This window comes from Macrotis lagotis, chromosome 1, assembly GCF_037893015.1.
Source record: "Macrotis lagotis isolate mMagLag1 chromosome 1, bilby.v1.9.chrom.fasta, whole genome shotgun sequence".
In the NCBI taxonomy this organism is placed as follows: domain Eukaryota; kingdom Metazoa; phylum Chordata; class Mammalia; order Peramelemorphia; family Peramelidae; genus Macrotis; species Macrotis lagotis.
The window spans coordinates 576,322,245-576,337,172 of record NC_133658.1 but is presented as its reverse complement, the minus strand read 5'-3'; positions in this window follow the sequence as shown (position 1 = coordinate 576,337,172).

Genomic DNA, 14,928 nt, shown 5'->3' with positions numbered 1-14,928 from the left:
TCTGCATTAGGGTTGCCTAACCCTGTCCCACCTGCTTCACTAGCATTTCTGAGCTTGAGCTTTGCCTTCTGAGGTGGGGTTGGAATTCTCACTTCTGGCCTGTTCTACCAGTCATCCTCCTGAAGCAGAATCTTAGCTGTACTGTGACTAAGAGTTTCCTGCTTGCTTCCAAACTCTCCTGACTGCACTGCGATATCCTCTTTTTAACCATATGAGGTGATTTTTTCTGAATCTCCTCCACAATATCTTAAGTTGAGAACTTGTTTTTTTATGGCTTCTGTTGCTTTAAGAACTATTCAGAGGCTTCATTAAAAGTTGTTTCAGAATTCCTGGAATTTCCCATCTATGCCACCATCTTGGCTCCCTGTCTGAATATTTTTAAAAATAATTTATTATTTTTATTTTTCAAGAAACTAGAATTTTTTTTAAAAACAGTGTCTCTCTTGATACCCCTCCCCCATTCAGCAAATTTAAAAAAAAGAAAAGGAAATCTTTCAAAATACAAATACATTGTCTTACAAGGCAAGTTCCCACATTGGTCCTGTCTGAAAATGTGTCTTTTTCTGCTTCTTACATTTATCTTCTGTTGGAAGGTGAGAGGCATATTGCCTATTGATTCTTTGGGACTCATGCTTATTATTATATTGTGTTGATAAAATTCTGAAGTTTTTCTCAGTTCTTTTTTCTCTGTGATCTTGTTATCATTGTATAAATTGTTCTTTTGGTAAAGAAGAAATAATTCCCTCTGTATCAGTTCATGAAAGGCAGTTCAGTTTCCTCTGAATTCATCATTTTCATCATTTCTTATAGTAGAGAAATATTCCACTACATTCAAATACCACAATTCACTTATCCATTCTCCAGTAGGATGGTCCTTTAGTTTCTAATTTGGGGTTACCATGAAAAAACTCTGCTATAAACATTTTACACATCTACATCCTTGTCTTCTTTCTTTGAGGTATAGGCTCCCAAAGTAGTGGTAGATGCCTGCAGGTTTAAGTGGATCGTCTGGTTCCTAGTCTTGCCAAGTCTGTAGAAGATCAGACAATCATGGAAGAAAATATGGAGTAGTGGGAAAGTGCTGAACTTGGAATCTTAAAATCATTTTGTGCCTTTAGCACTGTATGACTTTTGGTTCCTCATATAATCTCTGTGAGGCTTAGTGTGTTTACCTGTAAAATGGACATGATAGAACTCATACTGTCTATCAGCCTCTCAGAGGCAGGATGGAGTAGAATATAGAATCCTGGCTTCAGAGTCAAAGCCACTTGGTTTCAAATTCAGCTTCTGACAGTGTGACTTTGGATAAAGTACAACTTCTCTGTATTCCAGGGACTAAGACCTTATGTACTTATCAAGGTTCTACTTACCCCAAGCCAGGTACTAGGAATTCAGAGACAAAAAATGAAATATTCCTCATTCTCAGGGACTCCCATTCTCTCAGGGTAGACAGCCTGTATACATGTAAGTAGGTATAAGGCTAATGGGGGGGTGGTGGAGGGAGACACAAACACGATAGTAGTTCTCAAACTTTTTGTTTCGGGACCCCTTTACAATCTTAAATGATTTACCTCGGCATCCCATCCTCAATATCCCCAGCAAAACTTTTATTTGTGTGAGTATATTTATCCAATTTTATGGCATTAGAAATGAAACCATTTTAGAATTATTATGAAAATAGACTCAGGGACCATATTCTGAGAACTTCTGATCTGGGGGAAGCAGAAACATCTTTATGTACGAAATTATCTTTGAGCTAATTAGCAGAAGAGTTTTCCACATGATCTGGGAGAGTTATCTGCCTTTTGGGGGAATCTCTCAAAGGTTTGGTAACTAGACCTGTTGTATAGCAGAAATATCAAACATGCACACATTTCCTGGCCATAAACCACCCATGATAGTCTCAGTCTAGACTCCAGACTGAAACAAATAAATTATGAATGGGAAATGTTCATCAATATAAACAAAAATATAATAAAACCTAGATAATGTTAATTTGTTTATTTCTAATTCAATATATGCCCATAGGGATTGGTTTCTATTTAAGGTTTTGTGCTGGTAGTGGTGGTACAGTAGAGTACTCCCAAATGAGATCACTCCTAGTACTTAAGAATATGGAATCTTCAACTTATAGTCTTAAAGTCAAGGACACTGAAATGTTGTGTGATTAGCCAATATGTGTCAGAGGAATATACCTCTTCCTGATTTGGAGGACAACTCTCTCTGCACTATGCCAATCTGTCCCTTGCTAATGAATGTGTAGCCTTTTTTAAATATATGTTTTAATGTAATGTAGTAATGAATGTATTATTCATTACTTAACAGGCTGGATCCCTTTTTTGCCTTTCACCCTGTTCACTCGAAATTACCTTTTAGAGTTTTTTTGAGGGGCTTCTAGGTGGAACAGTATATATAGAGTACCAGCCCTGGAATCATGAGTACCTGAGTTCAAATCTGGCCTCAGACACTTAATAATTACCTAGCTGTGTGGCCTTAGGCAAGCCACTTAACCCCATTGCTTTGCAAAAAAACCCATAAAATAAAAGTTTAAAAATAGTTTTTCTTTTTTTTATCAAAATAATATTTTATTTTAACCCCAATTACGTCAAAACAATTTTTAGCATTAAATTTTTACAAGATTTTTAGTTCCAAATTTTTTTCTCTCTCCCCTCCCTTTTCCCCAAAATGACAGCTAATTTAATATAGATTTAAAATTTTTAAATTCATTTTTAACGTAAATACAAAAAAGGAACATTTTCATGTAACACTGTTTACTTTTATTTTGTAAAAACTATGTAATAAATCCTCTATATTATTTTCAAAGTTGTCCTGGTTTTTGGTGCTTCCTTCTAAGTTTTCTTTTGTTTTCTGCTAGACCATTTTTTTTCCTCCCTCCCTCCCCTCCCTGCCATAGAAAAGCTTACCATTAGACACAAATATGTGAATGTTAATACACAAATAAGTGTGCCCCTCCCCTGGTCACCCCTGTGGACAGGCACAAGATGGAACAAAGCAAAAGCATTTGCCATATTGTTTTCATTAGTCAAGAACAAAAATCAGAGGTTTAAAGAGGATCAGTTCTAATCATAGACATTGCCAATCCAGTGGCTTAATATCTATGATTCACAGGAGAGCTGCCAGGAAATTTGGTTTGGGGAAAGTATAGTTGAATTCTGAGTGATAGGAACCAGAATGATGATTAGTCCATCAGAGACACATTTGGATTAACCATGTTGTCACAGGCTGACATTACTGAAAGTTAATGGTGCGTTCTGTGCCAGGAGTCATATTTATGCTTTGCCCAACAAAGCTGGAGTGCCACGATGCCTTGCTGATATGAGAAGAAAAATCATACTCAAGGCCAAGGACTCCTACAGAATCCAGACCATCACCATAATTTCAAATAAGACTTTGGTGTGAAATGTGTTAAAGCATATATACATGTATGCATTATATACGTGCATATATATGCACATTTATAAATATTAGCTATAATTATAATTATGGTTTTGAATATTAAATTTTAATTTAGTTCTGGTAAAGGCAAATGAGAAGGATGTCTTAGTACAACATACCCTTCACAATAATATAATGTACAAGTCATGCCACCATTGATTTGGTTGGCATGGTCTTCTTTGAAATTGAACGACAACCATATGTTGTATTATACATACTTCTCTTTATTGGTTTTGTCTCTGGATGTGGATAGCAACTTCCTTCATAGATCCTTTGTAGTTATTCTGAATATTTTTAGAACTGAAAAAACTCAGTCATTTGAAGTTGTTTTCAGAACAATATTGCTATTACTGTGTCCAACATTCTTTTGCTTCTGCTCATTTTACTTTTTCCCTTCTCAGAGTTTTTGTGAGGAATACTTCAATATTTTGGGGATAAATATTGTCTTCAAGGATATAGCTCCTCAACCCATTCACATTTTCTTATTCTATGTTCTTGACCATTTCCTCTTAGAAATCCTTATCTGATATCTACCCTAGATGGCTGGTCTTCTAAACCTCTTATCATTGTGGGGATGTCCATGGAACACATGTGTTGTCTTAACTTTGTGCCTGGACTGTTTGAGGTTTACAAGGTTTATAAATCTTAAAAAGCTAGCTTTTAAAAATGGAGTTACTTTTTCACAAATATATCATTCATTACTAATAATTTAATACTAGGTCCTAATGATTATGTGACTCTCTCCCCAGATCTCAGGGCTAGGAAATAAGAGAAAATATTACTAGACAATGAAACATATAAAGAAATGAGAGCTGGGTAATTCCATCCCTTTATTCTGCTAGTCACAAAGGAGAATCTTTCCCCTTTTGTACCTTTTCTTTTCTCTCTGGTTTCAGAGCCAGCAGTAGTTCACAGTAACATCTCACTTTATGATTTACAAAGAACCTTTTTCATAGAGGCTGGGTGATAAAGGGAGGACGATGGCTTTGAATGATTGCCCATCAAGCAGCTCTGGCAGGGGCCATTGAATGTCACAAAATACAATTATCCCGCTCAGTGTCATGGATGTTTATTAATCACTTTCATCAGCTAAATAAAACAACAAATAAAAGTCAAATGTCAATGAGACTAGGTTCCTGTCTTCACTTCCTGCCTGTTTTACCTCAGACAATTTTAACTTCTCTGTTCTTCATCTATTAAATGAGAAGATTGGAATCAATTAATTCTAAGATTCCATTCCTCTCTTCACTTTCATCATATGATTCTTTACCATGACGAGTAATGATTTCAAAGGTATTACAAAAATAAGAAACAATGGGGAACACTTTGGGAAGCAAACATGGGAAGCAGGAAAAGAATTGGATGGGCAACTATGTGCCCAGTGGACAGGGCACCAAGCCTGGAGTTCTAAAGATATAAATTCCAATTTGGCCTCAGATACTTGTACAGGTTGTGTGATCCTGGGCAGATCATTTAACCTCTGTTCACCTCAATTTCCTTATCTGGAAAATGAGAATAATAATAGTACTCACTTCCCAAGATTGTCTTTTTTTTAGGTTTTTGCAAGGCAAATGGGGTTAAGCGGCTTACCCAAGGCCACACAGCTAGGTAATTATTAAGTGTGTGAGACCAGATTTGAACCCAGGTACTCCTGACTCCAAGGCCAGTGCTTTATCCACTATGCCACTATGCCACCTCGCTGCCCCTACTTCCCAAGATTATTAAGAGTATCAAATGAGATAATTGTAAAGGGTTTTGCAGAGTGCCTGATAAGTATTATATAAATAAATTATATAAATTCCATAATTATTTAAATGTTGTCGTTCAGTTATTTTTCAGTTGTGTCTGACTGTTTGTGACCCCATATGGGATTTTCTTGGCAAAACATACTGATTGGTTTGCCATTATTTACTTCTTCAACTTATTTTACACATAAAGAATATAAATGCATTTCATACACATACACATATTATATACATGCATTTATATGTACATATATGAATATTAGCTATTGTTATAATTATAGTTTGAATATGAAAGTTTAATTTAGGACTGAGAAGAAGCTGCATCCTAGGCCAAAAGACTTGGTACTCTATGTTCTCCCCATTCTAATTCATTCAACAAGTATTTTTTAAACAGGTATTAGGTACAGGATGTAAGGAGTAATGGGGTAGAGAGCAGCTAAGCCAGAAAGACTAAGGTTCAAGTTCAGCTTCTAACATACTGACTATGTAACTCTGGGCAAGTCACCTTAAGAATCAATGCCCTAGCAACAGAATAAGGGAAAAAAGAGAAGAGGAATGGATTTTAGAGGAAATTGGAGTATTATTTTGGAAATGTTGAGTTTAAATTTATAAAGGGTTTTCCAAAAAGTAATGTCCAGTCATTTCCAGGAAATTCTTGATTAGAGTTTAGGATCAGAGGTTAGAGAAACAGATTCATATCAACAAGGTTCATCATGAAGTGAAAAAAATATATTTATTTTAATCACCCCATATCTGCTTTGTCAATCATTTCTCTCTTACCAAATGAGAACACAAGAATGAATTCATTACAAGCATGAACATGCAGTCAAAAGAAATTTCTACATTGGCGATGTTAAAGAAATTCTATACTATGAGTGCTTCGTCTCTTTATCAGGACATGGGTAGCATGAGCATGTTTCATCTATGATTTATTGTAAATCATCTACATACAAGTAAAATTTGAAACTGTTGAATGCTGTCTCCCAATGCCCTTCCTGGCACTGATGTGTATGCTTTTGGGAACTGTCAATCTGTGGGAGTGAAACCAATGCCTGTAGAGCAGATGAAATAAAGGTGTGACAGCTACTCATGGGAAAACTGAGGCTGGGGAGCTATGCTCTTTATGTGAAAGCCAGAAATGAAAAAAGAGCATTCCCAAGATGAAAGCTTATGGAAGAAACTCTGAGGAAAGTGGGTCATATATTTGCATCAGTTTCTTGGATGGTTTCTTTTGCCAACATTCAATACATCACATTTGGAACATGGGAGATATATTTGCTAACCTCTTCAAGGGGCTCTTTGTCAAAAAAAGAAGCATGAATTGTAATGGGTGAATGTAGGAAAGCAACTATTTTGTTCAAACTGAAGTTGGGTGAAGTAGTTCACCATGAATGAAAACTGTAGAATAAAAATACATTAACTTCATGGTATGGGATATAGATGGTCAGGACAAGACCCAACCTTTGTAATACTATTAATTCCACAACGCACGAAGACTGATTTTTTGTGTAATGACACACAAGACAAAGTATGACAAGAGAATGAGTGAATGAGGCCTGAGGATAAATAGAATGCTGGCAGAAGATGAGCTTAGAGATGCTATCTTATTAGTTAGACAGGATCTTCCCAAAGCCATGAAGGCAGCTGAAATCACAGATAAAATTTATAGCTGTATCTTGGGTTTGACCTGGTTGTTTGCCATGAAGCAAGACAGCTCCTGCCCCAGCCCCTCACTGTTTATTGGTGCCAGTTGGAAGTAAGTCATTTACTTTGGTAATTTTAGTAGATTCTGGAAAAGGAAAATGAGAAGGATGTCTTAGCACAATAATAAAATTTGCAAGTCATGCTACCATTAATTTGGTTGACATGATCTTCTTTGAAACTGAAGGACATGGGGTGGCTAAGTGGCACAGAGAATAGAGCACCAGCCTTGGAGTCAGGAGTATCTGGGTTCAAATCCGACCTCAGACATTTAATAATTACCTATCTGTGTGGCCTTGGGTAAGCCACTTAACCCCATTGCCTTGAAAAATCTAAAAAAAAAAGGAAATTGAAGGACAATTATATGTTGTATTATACATACTTCTCTTTATCGGTTCTTTCTATGGATGTGAGTGGCAACTTCTTTCATAGGTCCTTTGTTGTTATTCTGAATATTTATAGTACTCAAAAAGACTCAATCATTTGAAATTGTTCTCAGAACAATATTGCTATTACTGTGTCCAACATTCTTTTGGTTTTGTTGATTTTGCTTTTTCCGTCTCAAAGATTTTGTGAGGAATGCTTTAATATTTTGTGGTGAACATTCTCTTCAAGGATATAGCTCCTCAACCCATTCACATTTTCTTATTTTATGGTCTTGACCATTTCTTCTTAGAAATCCTTATCTGATATCTATCCAAGATGGCTGGTCTTGTAAATCTCTTGTCTTTGTGAGGATGTCCATGGAGCAAATATGCTGTCTTAACTTTGTACCTAGACTGTTTGAGTTTTACAAGTTTTGTAAACCTTAAAAAGTTAGCTTTTAAAATGGAGTTACTTTTTCACTAGTATATCATTCATTCCTAATAATTTAATACAAGGTCCTAATGATTATGTGACTCTCTCCCCAGATCTCAGGGCAAGGATATAAGAGGAAAATATTACGAAACAATGAAGTACATAAAGAGATGAGAGACGAATAATTCCATGCCAGGGTCATTTATTCTGCTAATCACAAAGGAGAATCTTTCCCTTGTTGTACCTTTTCTTTTTTTCTGGCTTTAGAGTCAGCTATAGTTCATAGTAACATCTCACTTTATGATTTACAAAGAACTTTTTTCATAGAGCCTGGGTAATAAAGGGAGGGCAATGGACCTGAATGGTTGTCCATCAAGCAGCTCTGGCAGGGCCCATTGAATGTCATAAAGTGCCATTATCCTGCTCAGTGTCATGGATGTTTTTTAATCACTTTCATGGATACCCAACTAGGAATAATAGAATGGGATCCCAGTTGTTTTGTTGGTTTTCCCACCTGGGGCCATGGTTATAAGAAAGATGACTAGGGCATTTGTATTGTGACCCTAAAGGTGAAATTCTTAGATGAGTTCAAGGTCGTCCAGAGTGAAAGCATTTCCCAAGAAGGTTTTCATTAATCAAAAAAGTCTGAGATTTTAAGATGATCACATACTGTTATAATTCTGACCATAAACGTTGCCAATTGGCAATCTAGTTTTATTATTCCCATCACCTGCCCAGCAGCTTCTGCAAAACCAAAATCTTGGGTTTCCAGGGGAACTTGGTTGCAGAGGTGATTAGAACAGACCACTGAGTGATAGGTTATCTTTCCCTTACTGTTGAAAGTTTGTCACCTGATGTTAATGTACAGCCAAAGAGCCTCAGTGATGATGGGAAGACCTGACTCTAAAAGGTCAGGGTCTCCCTTTGATCACCAACAGTCCAACATTACTATGTGTATGTATATATCACAAAAGTTGGTATATCCAAGTCACCTGTGTCACTAGTAGGGATGGGCTCCTTGAAAAACTGGACACAGTGATGATGGGTTATATACAATGAAAATAGCTTTCTGACATATTTGTACAACAGAGAAACAGCCTTTTCATCTTGGTCAAGTATGTAGGACTTTTGTTTGAAATGTCTCCACAATAAACACAGCCTATTTGAGCTTGGATCTTTATGGCTACTAAGCAAAATAGAAAAAGAAGTTTTAGGTGAATTGGATCTAATAGCCAGAGACGGGTTGTGTGTTAGGTGTGTGGCTCTAATACCTGCTAACGGCCACATGTTAAGATAGGAATTAAGTTTCTTTAATTTTGTTTAGAAGTATATTTAGGGAAAAAGAAGGGGAAATTCTTTGGATAATTACTGTTTTAAGGCCTAAATTAAGAATAAGAATGTGAGTCAGATAAGTATGTCAGGAAAAGGAAAGTCAATGATATATTTGGGAATATTTTGAAAAATTTCATTTTGGTTAAGGATGTTTTAGCCATTATTGTAATAAGCAGCAAAGGCTAAGATTGTTTTATTTTTAAACCATAAGCTGGGTACTCTGAACTAAGATGATTGTTGAATGTGTGTTACAAGTTTAAGACAGTATGATAATTCTCATTGGGAGTTTGCTCATATAGTAAAACATTCATGAAGGTTTATTGTATTAAAATCAGGTATGTGTATCAACATGGCAATAAGGCAAAATGTAAATTGCAATAATCTCCAATATCTCATTGTCTTGTGAAGAAAACATGTGTTGTGATCTGAGTAAAATGTTAAGCAGTTTCTTTGCAAGAAGACAAAGTCTCAACCAGTCACCTGAGTTGGAGAGAACCTTTTGGAAGAGATCTAAAAGATGCAGAAGGGCATGAAATGTCTCGAGGAGAGAAGAGAGTAGAGGAGAGACACTGGACCAGTTCTTCAGCACCATTTCTCACCTATGTGTACATTGTTTATCTGTAACTTCCCCTTGACTCTGGAAAATGTGGCCTGCTAAAGGCTTTAAGGGGTTGAGCCAACATGAAAGAATTCACTTAGAAAACCAATTCTGAGCCAGAGAAGAGAAACACCAGTGGCATATAGCTAAGTCAGTTCAGGGTGACTATTGTTGATAACTGACTGGTCAGGATATTTGCCTGGGGAGTAGCAAATATCTAGACATATTCAGAAGCTGGGTACACATATCCTGGACTATATAATTTAGAGAGAGGTGACCTCAAACTCATGTGAAATTACTGATGGTATCTGGATCCCTTGTAAAGATGCACAAAAGGGGCCTTGTTAAGGGAAATGATGACTATGAGTTAATGTGGATTAGCAAGGAAAATGAAGATGATGATCAGATGGACCACCAATGTGAGTCTATACTACAGAAATTTGAAGAAATCTCATCGAAATAAATAGAAGGGATTGAATAGGATAAAATCTGAGATTTTTTTCAGTAGAATATTATAGATTAGAAATAGTTAAGCTGTGTGTTATGTACCTTCTGCTCCTAATCCCCTGACTAGCAATTTAATGTTACCTTGACCAGAATGTAAAGAGTAAACTGACCCTGTCTTATCTGGACTGAAGTCCAGATGGTTCTACATTCCTTGTCCTGGAGGGGGAGAACCTGTCTCTGTTTGAATTATATGCTTCTTCTTTAGAGGAATTTACTGGTAGAGATTGTGAAGATCACATTCCCCACTAATGAGGATGGGTCAGTGGGGGGGTATTGGTGGTCATGGTGGTAGAATTGCTTTAGGATAAATAGATCTTGGATTTCCTGCTCTTGCACCCCTTTCTCTCTCTCTTTCTCTCTCTCAATGTTTAAGGCAGAGCAAGGGGCCAATTCTTGAGAACTGAATAAAACTTTTCTCTTCCAGAAATCTCTGAGTTTTATTTAAGTGGGTAATCTCATCCCACACAGGGGTATAGACAGGAGACTTCAAGTGCTTAAGCCTTAAAGGGAAAGAGACCCTTCCACAGGTGGGATATGTGATTAGGAATATATATATATATATATATATAAAATCCAGGTTTTAAGAGAAGCACACTGAGAGTTTTTAGTGTTATAACATTCTGCAGAAATTTGTACACAATGGGAGGAATTATATAACCTAGATTGTTAAATTAATTTGGGATTAAACTATTTTAACACTATTGTTACTTTTGGAAATATTTAAGTGGGTTGAGCTTTGGGTTAAAGAAAAGTGGTATTGCGTTATTAAGAAAAGAAATACCTAGATTATCAGGGATATTTACTGATTTCTTTTGGGAAAAAGCTCTATATGGTTTTAATGTTAACTTTAATAATGCTAACAATTGTATTTTTGTTTTAGATAGAGCTTTTGGAATGTGAGTGCTGGATTCTCTGTTTAAGGTATTGTAAAGTTTTTATCAAACTAAACTTGGGAAGTTTAGTTGTAATTGCATTGGGGTTTTAAATGTGTCATATGTATGATATTGGATTCTGAGAACGTGGATGAAGAGACAAAAGTGTAAAGATCATGGGATATTCATTTTGCTCTTGTTATAAGGGAAATAAGTTGTTTAAATAAGAATCTTATGATTAATATATATTAAAAATGTATACTTAATTTCAAAGAAGTCAAAAATCAGACTTCTTGGTAACTGCAGACAGTTGATATGTGGGGCTCTGCCTGATGCTGTAAGGTAACTTATTGATGATTAAGATGTATCTATCAGTTATGTGTTTTTTTTTTGTAGCCACAAAGAGATTCTATATATAATATTTAGTTATCTATTGTGAATATGTTATTTAAATACTGTATTGTTAAAGCCTGGGATTAAAGCCTGTGGTGGCTTTGAAGGGCAAAAATATGAAAAAGTAAGATCCTTTCTGGGATTGGTCTGAATAATGTAATGATGGAAGGATGACTTTGTACAATCTAGTAATTTGTGTGTTACTCTTATTGCTGTTCTGTTATAATGAAATTAATAGTGCATGTTGGAAATTTCAAGCTACCTAAGATGTTTTAATGGTTTTAAGAATTCTGAAAAGAATTTGTATGTTAGGGGGTAGCTAGGTGGTGCAGAGAACAGAGCACTAGGCCCCGGACTCAGGAGACCTGAGTTCAAATCAGGTCTCAGATACTTAGTGTTTGCTTAGCTGTGTGACCTTGGGCAAGTCACTTAACTCCAATTCCCATGCCAGGAATAACTATGTTGACAATGGCTAGTAGGTAAATAAGTTAATTTATAGAAGTTTCTAGCTATGTATGTGAATTGGGAATATTTTGGACCTGTATATGTATATTCCAAAGTGGTGGCTGTTTGCTTTGAAGTAAAAGCACTATGTAATATGGGAAAGATAAATACAAGATAATTTGAGATTTCTCTGTGCAATCTCCTGGACAAAGGAAGCATTTATTTGTTGTAAGATACAACAGGCTAGAAGGAGGTTTCTCTAGGCTAGAGGAATCTGATCTACCATCTTTATATACAGATACAGTAGATATGATTTCAGATAAGGATGTCTCTAGTAAGAAATAGAAGATGAGGCCCATAGGACCAGTCACAGTTAGAATACCTGGTTTTAGGCAAAGACCCAAGAAGGATACTCAAAGCTTTAGGTATTGGTTTCATTAATTGGGACTCTATAAAGGTTATAATTGGAATTTAGTGAGTTATATTCACTGGAAGTTCTAACTAGTTGAAGTTCTAACTAGGTAAAACAACTATTTTAGATCACTCACAGGACTTTTAATCAATTTTCTCTTATGTCAGATACCAGGATGGTCAACAAATGGATATGCTACTGGATAAAGGTCATATTCTTGGAACCAAGGAAGCCAATTGGGTAAAGATGTTAGATGACAGGGATGTGCAGCCAAAGGGGGTGGCTTCTCAGTATGGCTGAGGTTGGACTCCTTTGACTTAATTTCCTGAAAATGGCATTTGGATAATGTCTCACCTGGATGAATAAAACTGGCCTAAGATATTTGACTTACCAACATGATCTGCCTGGACACTGACATTCAATACTTATATCTATAAAGGAAATTTTCTTTAATGTCCTGGATCTTTATAGTTAGTTACCAAGCAAACCAAAAAAGAGGCAAATTGGATCAAATAGCCAGAGATGGGTTAGGTGTCTGGCTCTGACACCTGCTTTCAGGTGCATGTTGTGGTGGGAAGTAAGTTTCCTTAGTTTTTGTATTAGAGGGGAAGGGATATTTAGGTAAGAAGAATGGGAAATTCTTAGGACCATTACAGTTTTAAGTTCTAGTTTAAGGAAAGGAGTGTGAGTTAGATAAGTATACCAGGAAAAGGAAAATATGGGAATATTGAGAAAAAAATTCATTTTGGTTAAGGATGTTTGAGTCATTACTGTAATGAGAGCAAAGGTTAACATTGTTTACTTTTATACCAGATGCTGGGTATTCTTAAGAACAAAGATGTGGTGAATATATGTGTTACAAGCTTGAGTCAGTGTGATCATTCTCATTGGGAGTTTGCTTGTGTAGTAGAAACTAATGGATGTTTGTGTTTAAAGTTAAGTATGTGTGTCGATATGGCAATAAGGAAAAATGTAAATTGTAATAAGCTCCAGAATCTCATTGTTTTGTGATATAAATGTGTTTTGATCTGAATAAGATGTTAAGTAATTACTCTACCAGAAGAGAAGGTCTCAACTAGTCACCTGAGCTGGAGAGGACTTTTTGGAACAGATTCAGAAGTTGCTGAAAGACACTGGATGCCCCCAAGGGAGAAGAGAAGAGAAGGAGAAGAGAGGAGAGATACTGGACCTGTTCATCTCCATCATCTCTCACCTATGTGCACATTGTTTATCTGTAACTCCCCCTTGACTCTGTAAATGTGACACCCCTATTTATGCCATTCTCCCTATGGAAAGGAGGAGGCGAGGCAGGGTGAAATGTTCTCCATTGCGAGAGAAAGAGGGAGATTACTGGGTGACATTATTATATCTACATGAATCTGTATATCCTATCTAGGGAGTGAGTCCTATCTTTAATTTAGACAACAGGGTGTTAGTAAAGATGGGAGGAGAGTCTAGGTGGCTGAAGTCAATGCCCAGTCTTTTGGTGTGGTTAACTGTTGGACTTTCTATAGTTCACAGCAGTTTGAGAATTGTCTTTGGGTGATGGTACCCCTGGGTCTAGCCTAGATTCTCAGTCCCTGATCAGAGGTGCACTGTGGCACCGGATTCTGATACAGAGGAGAGAGAGACTCTGGTGGCATGTGACTGGGTCAGTTCAGGGTGACCATTGTTTATAACTGTCTGGCCAGGATATTTGCCTGGGGAGTAGCAAATGTCTGGCCATGTCTAGGAGCAGGGCACAACTATCCAGGACTGTACAACTCAGAGATAGGTGGCCTCAGACTCATGTGAAGTTAATGATGATACCTGGATCCCTTGTAAAGATGTGCAAAGTGGGGCATTTGTTAAGGGAAATTTTTATGAGTTAGTATGGATTTTCAAGGAACGAGCAGAAATGACCATTTGTAAGAATAATAATTTAAGTAACATCACTATCTAGTCTTGGGGTTGCTCCAATGGCTCAAAATCGGGAATTTAGTTTCATTAGTTTTGGAGCCAGGAAGACCTTTCTAAAGACATTTGTAATAAAAACTTGCAGTGGAAGGAGGTACAGCAACTTTGGATATGTACCTATTATCTTTATGATTATATGGTCTATTTAAGAGGGCCACTTGTTGGAAGTAAAGAGGAACAGTATTATTCATTTGTTGGAAACATAGTCCTAGAAGACCAACTAGCATTAGAGGGACATTATTGAATTTGTAGATCTACTGCCTACACCAAGCTTTCCAAAGAGTTGGTCAGGGAATTGTTATGTAGACTTAAGGGAATACTACCTGGGCACAGGATGGGAGTTGGAGTTATGGAACCCCAGTTTATATCCTGAATAGACTAATAAGACCCTAATCTGTAGTGGAAAAATTACCAATAACACAGCTAAGGTCTTGGACTTACTGACTGATCAAGTCTTGCTAACAAAAGAGGTGATTATTCAACACAGATTAGTATTATACTACCTTTTGACTGTGGTAAACTGAGCTTATCAAAAATGACAATGGGAAGGTGGTAAAGGAGATAACCAGGGATATCAGAAACTTGGCACCTGTGCCAGTCCAAACCTGGACAAGCCCCTTTTGTAACCTTTTGGATGAATGGGCTTACTGTCTCATGGTGGAAGCAATTACTGGGTATTTTACTATTGGCTCTAAGTGGGCTAATCCTATTAGC